The sequence below is a fragment of the Schistocerca serialis genome, chromosome 1 (assembly GCF_023864345.2).
Source record: "Schistocerca serialis cubense isolate TAMUIC-IGC-003099 chromosome 1, iqSchSeri2.2, whole genome shotgun sequence".
NCBI classification, from domain to species: domain Eukaryota; kingdom Metazoa; phylum Arthropoda; class Insecta; order Orthoptera; family Acrididae; genus Schistocerca; species Schistocerca serialis.
This window is the reverse complement of record NC_064638.1, coordinates 1,075,600,825-1,075,610,029: the sequence shown is the minus strand read 5'-3', so window position 1 is coordinate 1,075,610,029 and position 9,205 is coordinate 1,075,600,825. Positions and strand designations below refer to the sequence as shown.

The 9,205-nt window shown below is 41.4% G+C and overlaps 1 non-coding gene across 1 annotated transcript; it reads left to right on the top strand.

Annotated features, from left to right (window-relative positions):
- The first annotated feature begins 914 nt into the window (after positions 1-914).
- On the top strand, positions 915-987 carry Trnaa-cgc (transfer RNA alanine (anticodon CGC)). Its single transcript has one exon. It is a non-coding gene; the product is annotated as a tRNA-Ala (tRNA).
- Positions 988-9,205: the final 8,218 nt, after the last annotated feature.

Genomic DNA, 9,205 nt, shown 5'->3' with positions numbered 1-9,205 from the left:
CTGTTTCTCCTATTCTTCATCATTTCATTCTCTTTGTGTCAATTTAATTTTTAACTTTTTTTGCCGTATAACATTTGAAATGTTTCCAGTTTCGTCTTGTGCTGACTTCCAATAGTACACTTTTCAGTTCCATACAAATCTTGAGTTCGAAATTTAATTTCTCGAAAATCATTTCGATCTTGTATGCAATAAGTAAAGTTGTATGGAATTGGCGAAAAAGTAGTTTTTTTGACCCATGACCTCATCAAAATGTCGGACATAAACAACGTAACGAAATCGGGTATGCGTTATACACTCCTTAACAAGAGTTATAGCTAGTCTCATCACATCACTTACGTTCGCTTCCCCAGTTCACAACCAGGTTGAATATCAACCAAATCTACACTTCACACACCACTGTAGATCAATATGCAACAGCAACAAAGATTTTGTATTCAATGTCGTTAGCTTCGCCAACTCATAAACAAGCTGTGACTTTCAGACCTAACATAGACCTTGGTCTCTACTGCGTGTTAGTCTGTTACCACTCCATACACTACAAGAATATCCACACATCAATAAACCACATTGTATCAGCCATGGCGTTGCACGATATATTGGGCCACATTTTATCGTACTTAGGGCAGAATCTGCCAAAACGTGACAAACGAAAGTATAAACCACGACTTAACTTCATTCTTGATGCCTTTTCGTATACGTTTACTAGTCGCAGTGCTGTATACAACAACTCACCTTGGTTTCGGAAGAGATAGCGTCATATCTTTTTCATATAGAATCATATTTGGTATGTCCAGAGTTCTTACGATTCTTTTTCTTGCACATCTTATGATGAGATGAAACTGCAACTGACACATTTATGGCCACTACTGAATGTTTCCTCCTAGCTAGAAAAGACTTGACCTTCCACGTTACCGAGCGAGGTGGTGCAGTGGTTAGCACACTGGACTCGCATTCGGGAGGACGACGGTTCAATCCCGTCTCCGGCCATCCTGATTTAGGTTTTCCGTGATTTCCCTAAATCGTTTCAGGCGAATGCCGAGATGGTTCCTTTGAAAGGGCACGACCGATTTACTTCCCAATCCTTCCCTAACCCGAGCTTGCGCTCCGTCTCTAATGACCTCGTTGTCGACGGGACGTTAAACACTAACCACCACCACCACCTTCCTCGTTACTAGCACTCATCCTTCATTGGGTAATTAAATGCTTGCTTGCTGCAGGCTACTCCTTGTCCAATCATTATGATTCGATGTCAGTTGTATTGTGCTTCGTCTGCTGCGAAACTACTGTTTCATATTTCCTAGATTTCGCTAACAATCTGCGTAGATAAAGGAGAACAACAGGTGACGGCTACAAGCAAATAACTTTCAACATGGGATATCCTGAGGCGATGTAAAGCCTGTATGCGGGAGCCAAGAGATTACTGATGGACACGTGCGGTGAATACTGTTTACAATAAGTGTAAACCTGTCACAATGGACTGCAAGCGTTGCCCCTTGCGAGGGGACGTCACAGATGACGCATATCTCGTAGTAGGAGTGTTCGATGGCCTGCTGCGAATAGAGCAATAGTAACCGCGAGGTTATCAACAATAATTTGCTTATAAATCTCGACCAAAGGGTTTAAATTATTGTATTACTTCTAACATTTCTGTACATCTTAAGATTGGAACTTTTGTGAAATACAAGTTCACCTTTCACTATCAATGTGTAACTCGTATTCGTAATTTTAATTATAGTTCAGTAGTCATGTTTACGTAATAAATGTGTATATTAATTGATGTACCTGCATGTCACAGAGAAAAGTATTTCCGTCACACTGGAGCTCAAGTACTTTATTTTTAGGGTGCAGCTGAAGCTTAACTTGTGATCTTTGTATTATCCTGTACTTAAGTTCCTACATTAGTGTGTATTTATATCGATCTATGAGCTATACTTGTAATGGTGTGGAGCCAATCCTCATGGTGGATCCAGTTCTTGGGTAGACTACATTACTGTGATTCGTAGCTACTAGATATCCGATTATAGTATTGACCTTCCAGTTCTTCTTTATTTCATTTCATTGAGATCGGAATAAGAATGACTTGTCATTACCCGTGATGAGGGATCCTGGTCTCGATCCACTTCGTGAGAACGCTGTGATTTGTGTAGTGATAGAAAGTATCTCATTACTTCCAGATGTATCAAGAAAGAGAGAGAGAGTGAGAGTTGGCTCTAATGAAAGGGAGTCATTTGCTGTTCTGCCAGCTAGGAAAGATTGGCTTCACACTGAGCTACCGAAATGTTCACGTGTCTTAACATACACAAGAACACTTCATTTTCACCTGTTCCTCTGTAACATAAACCGCAATTTTCAGCGATAAGGATGTACAGTGTCGTTTGAGGTTGACGTGACCCGCACATGAACTGAGTACAAACAGTTAAATGCGTTACTTGTCCACTTTCTTCCCAGTTAAGATCTAGTCACTGATTTCCAGTCACATGCATGGAGCTTTTTCATACTAATTTCATTGTATCCGGTACAAAAGGTAAATAGATTCAGGAGCACAACAAGCATATCCGGCACTTAAACTTCTGCACTCTCGCGTGAAGGATGGAGCGAGCGCGCCAGTCGCTGCCGTTTCCGTAGGAGAATGGAATCTCCGCTGCTGGAGGTGTAGGCTGCAAGCGCCGTGGCGTGGCCACGCCCTTCGACAGCAGCGGCGGCTGGCGACTTCTGCGATATGGGTGTAGGACCTGCTGTGTGCCACAGACTCTAACGCAAGTCTACTCCGTTGTTACATGAAACGTGAATTTTACTGTACTGTACGCATACTATATACAATAATAATAATAATAATAATAATGGTATCACGTGTATGTCTTTCATTTCACACAGAAGATATCCAAACCTCATTCAGCATCCTTCTCTTAGTTTATTTACATTATTTATTTATCATGTTCTTTGGGGCTGTGCGAGCCAGAGCTACTCGGTCATGGAACGAATCACTGGTTAGTTTTCAGAGTACTAATTAGAAAATTTGTAAACAAAAATTCAATAACACACAAAAAGAGAATATATGAATAAGTAAAACACTACAGACAAAAGTTCTCAAATTCCGCGAGGAACTCGCGTACAGGAAAGCAGTATTGTGCCACAAGCAAACATTTCAGCTTGGGGGTATTTTTGTTCTGTTGTTGCAACTACAAAAGTGCGTTTTTTTTCACCAGACACGTTTCGCTTTATTGGGGTAAAGCATCATCAGTGGTCTGTAATCAAGTTACTTAGATTTTAATTTTCTTTCAAGATCGAAAAACAGTTCGTTACCAATATGCTGATTTGTACTTACGGTGATTTTCACTTGATTTCTCGCTTACATCGGGAAATGCCCTCTGCTAGCATATCGTTGATGTTTTTTTTTTTCTTTAGACACTGGTAGTTACGGTCTAATTTTTAGTTGTTCTGCAGCACTATGCATTTCTTATGTTCTTCACACCACACTTTTTTGCACACCACTGTTTAATGTTTTTTTTATACTTCTAACAAGGAAACCTTCCCATCGCACCCCGCTCAGATTTAGTTATAAGTTGGCACAGTGGATAGGCCTTGATAAACTGAACACAGGTCAATCGAGAAAACAGGAAGAAGTTGTGTGGAACTATGGAAAAAATAAGCAAAATATACAGACTGAGTAGTCCATGCGTAAGATATGCAACATCAAGGAAAATTTCAACTCAGGAGCGCCGTGGTCCCGTGGTTAGCGTGAGCAGCTGCGGAACGAGAGGTACTTGGTTCAACTCTTCCCTCCAGTGAAAAGTTTACTTTCTTCATTTTCGCAAAGTTATGATCTGTCCGTTCGTTCATTGACGTCTCTGTTCACTGTAATAAGTTTAGTGTATGTGTTTTACGACCGCACCGCAAAACCGTGCGATTAGTAGACGAAAGGACGTTCCTCTCCAATGGGAACCGAAAACATTTGATCGCAAGATCATAGGTCAACCGATTACTCCACAGGAAAACACGTCTGATATATTATATACGACACTGGTGACGGCATGTGCGTCACATGACAGGAATATATTGTCGACCCACCTAACCTGTAGACTTGGCGAATGGGTAAAAAGATTCTACTACCTTACCCGATTTAGGTTTTCTTGTGGATGTGATTATCACTCCCAAAAAAGTGATGAAAGCATAAGAGTTTGTCACATAAACTGCAACAAATGAATGCAGCAGTTTCCCAATCGCACAGTTTTACCTGTTCTCTGTCAAAACATATGTTTTTAACGTTTTCAAATTTTTCCGTGTGTAGACCTTCAAATCCTGCATGTTGTTGTTGTGGTCTTCAGTCCTGAGACTGGTTTGATGCAGCTCTCCATGCTACTCTATCCTGTGCAAGCTTCTTCATCTCCCAGTACCTACTGCAACCTACATCCTTCTGAATCTGCTTAGTGTATTCGTCTCTTGGTCTCCCTCTACGATTTTTACCCTCCACGCTGCCCTCCAATGCTAAATTTGTGATCCCTTGATGTCTCAAAACATGTCCTACCAACCGATCCCTTCTTCTAGTCAAGTTGTGCCACAAAATCCTGCATATGTCCAAGCAAATCTGAACATGTCCTGGAATTTTGGAGAGCAAAGTTGATCATTTGTGAGTGCCTGAACTTTGATAACTGTCTGAAAAGAAAACATTCTCGAGGAAAGACTTGAACCAAGGACCCCCCATTCCGCAGCTGCTCACGCTAACTACGGGACCACGGCGCTGCTGAGCTCAGACTATCCTTGATGTTGCCTATCTTGCGCATAGACTACTCAGTTTGTATATTTTGCATATTTTTTTCATAGTTCCACACAACTTCCTCCTGTTTTCTCGATTGATCTGTGTTCAGTTTTTCAAGGCTTATCCACTGTGCCAATGTATAACTAAATCTGAGGGGGATGCGATGGGGAGGTTCCCTTGTTAGTTTTCGGAGTACTGATTAGGAAATTTATAAACAAAAATTCAATAACACACAAAAAGAGAGTATATGAATAAGTAACACATTACAGACAAATGTTCTCAATTTCCGTGAGGAACTCGCGTACAGGAAAGAAGTATTGTGCCACAAGCAAACATTTCAACTTGGGGGTATTTTTGTTCTGTCGTTGCAACTAAAAAAATGCGTGGTTTTTTTTCACCAGACGTGTTTCGCTTTATTGAGGTAAAGCATCATCAGTGATCTGTAATCAAGTTATTTATATTTTAATTTGCTTTAAGATCGAAAAACAGTTTGTTACCAATATTTTGATTTGTTCTTACGGTGATTTTCGGTTGTTTTCTTCTTACATCTGGAAATGCCCTCTGCTAGCATATCGTTGATGTTTTTTTTTTCTTTAGACACTGGTAGTTACGGTCTAATTTTTAGTTGTTCTGCAGCACTATGGATTTCTTATGTTTTTCTCACCACACCTTTCCGCACACCACTCTTTAATGTTTGTTTTTATACTTCTAAGTATGTATTGTGGTTTGTGTTTTGTAGTGTTGCCAACTTAACTTTGTTACTAGTTTGTCTTTGACCTACAATTTTTTTCTCTTTTGGATTATTGTATGTGTGTACTACTATTTAATTATGTTGCTGTGTATTTATGTAACGTGTTAGAGTAGGGAAGGAGTAGTGATTTTTTGTTTGGGTGGGGGAAGGAGAAACCATGGTGAGTGGACGTAAGGTCATAGTAGTATGACGGAATGTGAGTTGGGGGAGAATGTGAGGGGCAAGAAGTGAAATGAAATTGGGAGGTGGAGGGGACTGGGTGGGAGAGTGGGAGAATGGGAGGGGGTGAAGGATGGAAAAGGTTCCTTTCTTTTTCATGCAGTTTCATCAGTTATTTTATATAAAGCCTGGTTTATTTGGTCACTAAGCAAATGTTTATTTTTTGTTAATTCTTTGTGTATGTGGAAATTTTCTTAAAAGGGAGGAGGTGACTGTCTTCACTGATTCTTGTAATATTCATATTTTATTTTCAATATTTCTTGGTCTATGGTGTTCTTGTTTTATATGATCTACGAATGTTGGATGGTTTGTACCGTGTTTAAATGCTCTGACATGTTCTTTATATCTTGTGTCAAATGTCCTGCAAGTCATTCCAATATATATCTTTTCACATCTCTGCAACTGAGCTGATAGATATCAGACACAAGAACAAAAATACCCTCAAGAATTGTAAAGCAACTACGGACAACATGGCCACACAAATGAAGAATTTCAGCTTGGATATGAATATCTGATATCTGGGGGCCATCGCTCAATTATTTCAGTTCTGCTGGAATGAAACCAGTTGAATAGCAAGCCTTCTGTACAGTGTTTAAGGAAGTGTTCAGTCCAGTATCGTTTCCCCTTCTAATGTTCACTGAATAAATGTTGCAGCTTCTCCTGAAGCAGTCAGTATTACCAACAACAAACCACAGTGATGGCAGAGAATTCTGACGCCTGAAAGAAGGCCTACACGAACTTCGCGAACCGACACAGCAGACCAGTCTGAACACCCGTTTCTGGACGGGGACCTTGTTTCCTGAGTGCACAGAGCTGCCTCAAAATACCAGGGGTTTATGATTAAACTGGCGGTGTTCAGAGTACAGCAGCGTCGGCTGTACATATCGCAGAACGCTGAAATATCGTAGGTACATGAAAACGGTGGTTTTGGTTCTTTTATTAGGATATGGTTACAAGTTACAACATGCGTTCAATATGGTCTCCCAACTCAGCAACATGCTGCGTCCGTAACATGGTATGGTCGACAGTTGCTTGCAGCATATCCTGTGTAATCAGAGTAATATGTCGTTGTGTGCTGTCCTTCGGATCAGGAAGAGTCCCGATACATCCTTAACAGACTCGATCTTTCAGATATCCCCACAACCAGAACTGACATGGATTTAATCGGGAGAGCTGAAAGGCCACACATCTTGAAACTGCCTAGAGATGATGCTGTTGTTACTGAATTCTACTCGAGGCACATTTTTCACCTGACATGGGACATGCAGTGTCACCCCATCTTGCACGAAAATAGTGATGTGGACACAGTTACATTCTTTCGAAACCTGTCACACAAGCAGGTCCTTATAAAGTGCAGATGTTGCTGTACACGAACTAAAATTTGGGGACACACAGGTTCTCATGATGGACAATAACTAACAAGGAATTATCGCCTTGTTAATATCTGACAGAGTTGATGAATGTCTTTCTCATGGATATCGTGCCAAATTCTGTCCAATTGGTGCGTTAGATGGTTGCGGGCTTTCTAAAAAACTGCGCACCCTCCGACTCAGAGTTTAAATATTAAAAGTTTTGGCTGGTTTCGTTGTCTAGGGGCTGGGATACGTAGTTGTCACATTACAGGCCAAATACTGCTGATCCCACAGTATACGATGAGAATACACACATGAATCGAATGGTCGAAGGTTTCCATCACTCGGCAATTGCGAATTATGAATGTAACATGTAAATTTATAACTGCAAGAACGCAATTAAATAAAATCTGCAAGTACTATCTTAACGACTTTAAATGATGAGTAAGATAGTAGAAGGAAGGCCAGCGTGTACCAGATTCCGTGTCAATGTGGCAAGTCGTATATTGGTCAGACGATGCGTACCGTCGAGGATCGATGCCGTGAACACCAGAGGCACACTCGACTGATGTATCCGAGCAAGTCGGCGGTCGCTGAACATTGTTTGTCGGAAAATCACGCTATGGAGTATGAACGCACGAGGATTCTCGTACAGACGTCGAGATACTGGGACAGCGTTGTTAGAGAGGCCATCGAAATTCGCACCAATGACGACCTCATAAACCGTGACTGTGGCTATAATCTTAGCAAGGCTTGGGAACCAGCGATTGGGTTAATCAAGAGTAAATCGAGCAAACGTATAGTTGTGACGACCACGGCGGACAGAGCCATCACACCGACGTCACCTCAGACGCCGTCGCAATCTGTACCACCGCGCGACCGTGGCGCGGGGTGCGGACGGCGGAGTGAGCACGCCGCGGGCGGAGGGTATTTAAATCGGCCGCCGCCGCGACCGAACCCAGTTCTTCCTGAGCAGCCATAGCGTACTGATCTCCGTGCCGGCACGTTCACAGGAGCTCAGTCCGTCAGTTCATCTGATGATGGCGACATGTATGATCGCCGAAATATTGTGCCCGTTGGACTCTGTAGACCGGAAGTACACCCGTGGATATTTTGAAGATAGTAGAAGTACTTTTGAGAATGCGGTATATTTCTGCAAAACACATATTGGTGTCGATAGTCCAGCAATTAAATAAAATGTAAGTTGAATAACAGGGAAACAATAGATTCCTCCTGCACGTAATTAGTTATGAAGAACAACATATCTCGCTAGATATTCACTTCTAAAACCACACTACGTCTTCACTGTATGAGCCACGGAAATTACACAAGTCGGCACTCCGAATTATTTCTGTCTCTGCACTCTCCAAGTCTCTGCCGCGACTGTCCGTGCGTCCCTCGCGCCGTACCGTCCCCACACGTCCCGTGTCCCGTCCCGTACTGTCCAGAACATCCCACTGCTCGGGACTACCCGTGTCCTCCTCTACCGAACTCGCTTCCATTCACGAGCGCTGCGATTGGCTAGAGCGCTCGCGCCATGTCTTCAATCCAACGTACACTCACAAACATTTTTAAACACATACGAAATACTGGAGTTACATTTAAATAACTTGAAATTAAATAAACATTCCTACGGCTGGCCCATAAACACGCTCTAACACACATTATTAGATACATAAAGAAATTAAATAAACATATATCAAAGGAATAGAACAAGAGGTAGGCCAGTAGCCTAATGTCTCTGTGCTTTCTAAAACACAGTATATATTTCACCGATTTCTTCATGAATAGTATATATCGGATATAAACAAAGACATAGATGAATAAATACATTTTAAGCATGCTGCTACCGTTTTTTGTGCAACTGTGGAGTACTTATGGCCTGACGCGATCGATAGTAATTGGCCACTTTGACCTCCAATAACTCATGTACTATTCAAGTTACATGCCTGTAATTCATACCAATTTAGGTTTACACTAATAGCTTTCTAAAGACACGACGATCGACAAAATCGGATGAAGTGTTTATATTTTGGAAATTCGTTGTTGCGTGTTACTTGTATAACTTACGGTCAGAAACTAAACTTTAAACTAATAGAGATATTGAAAATCTGATTACACCATCAG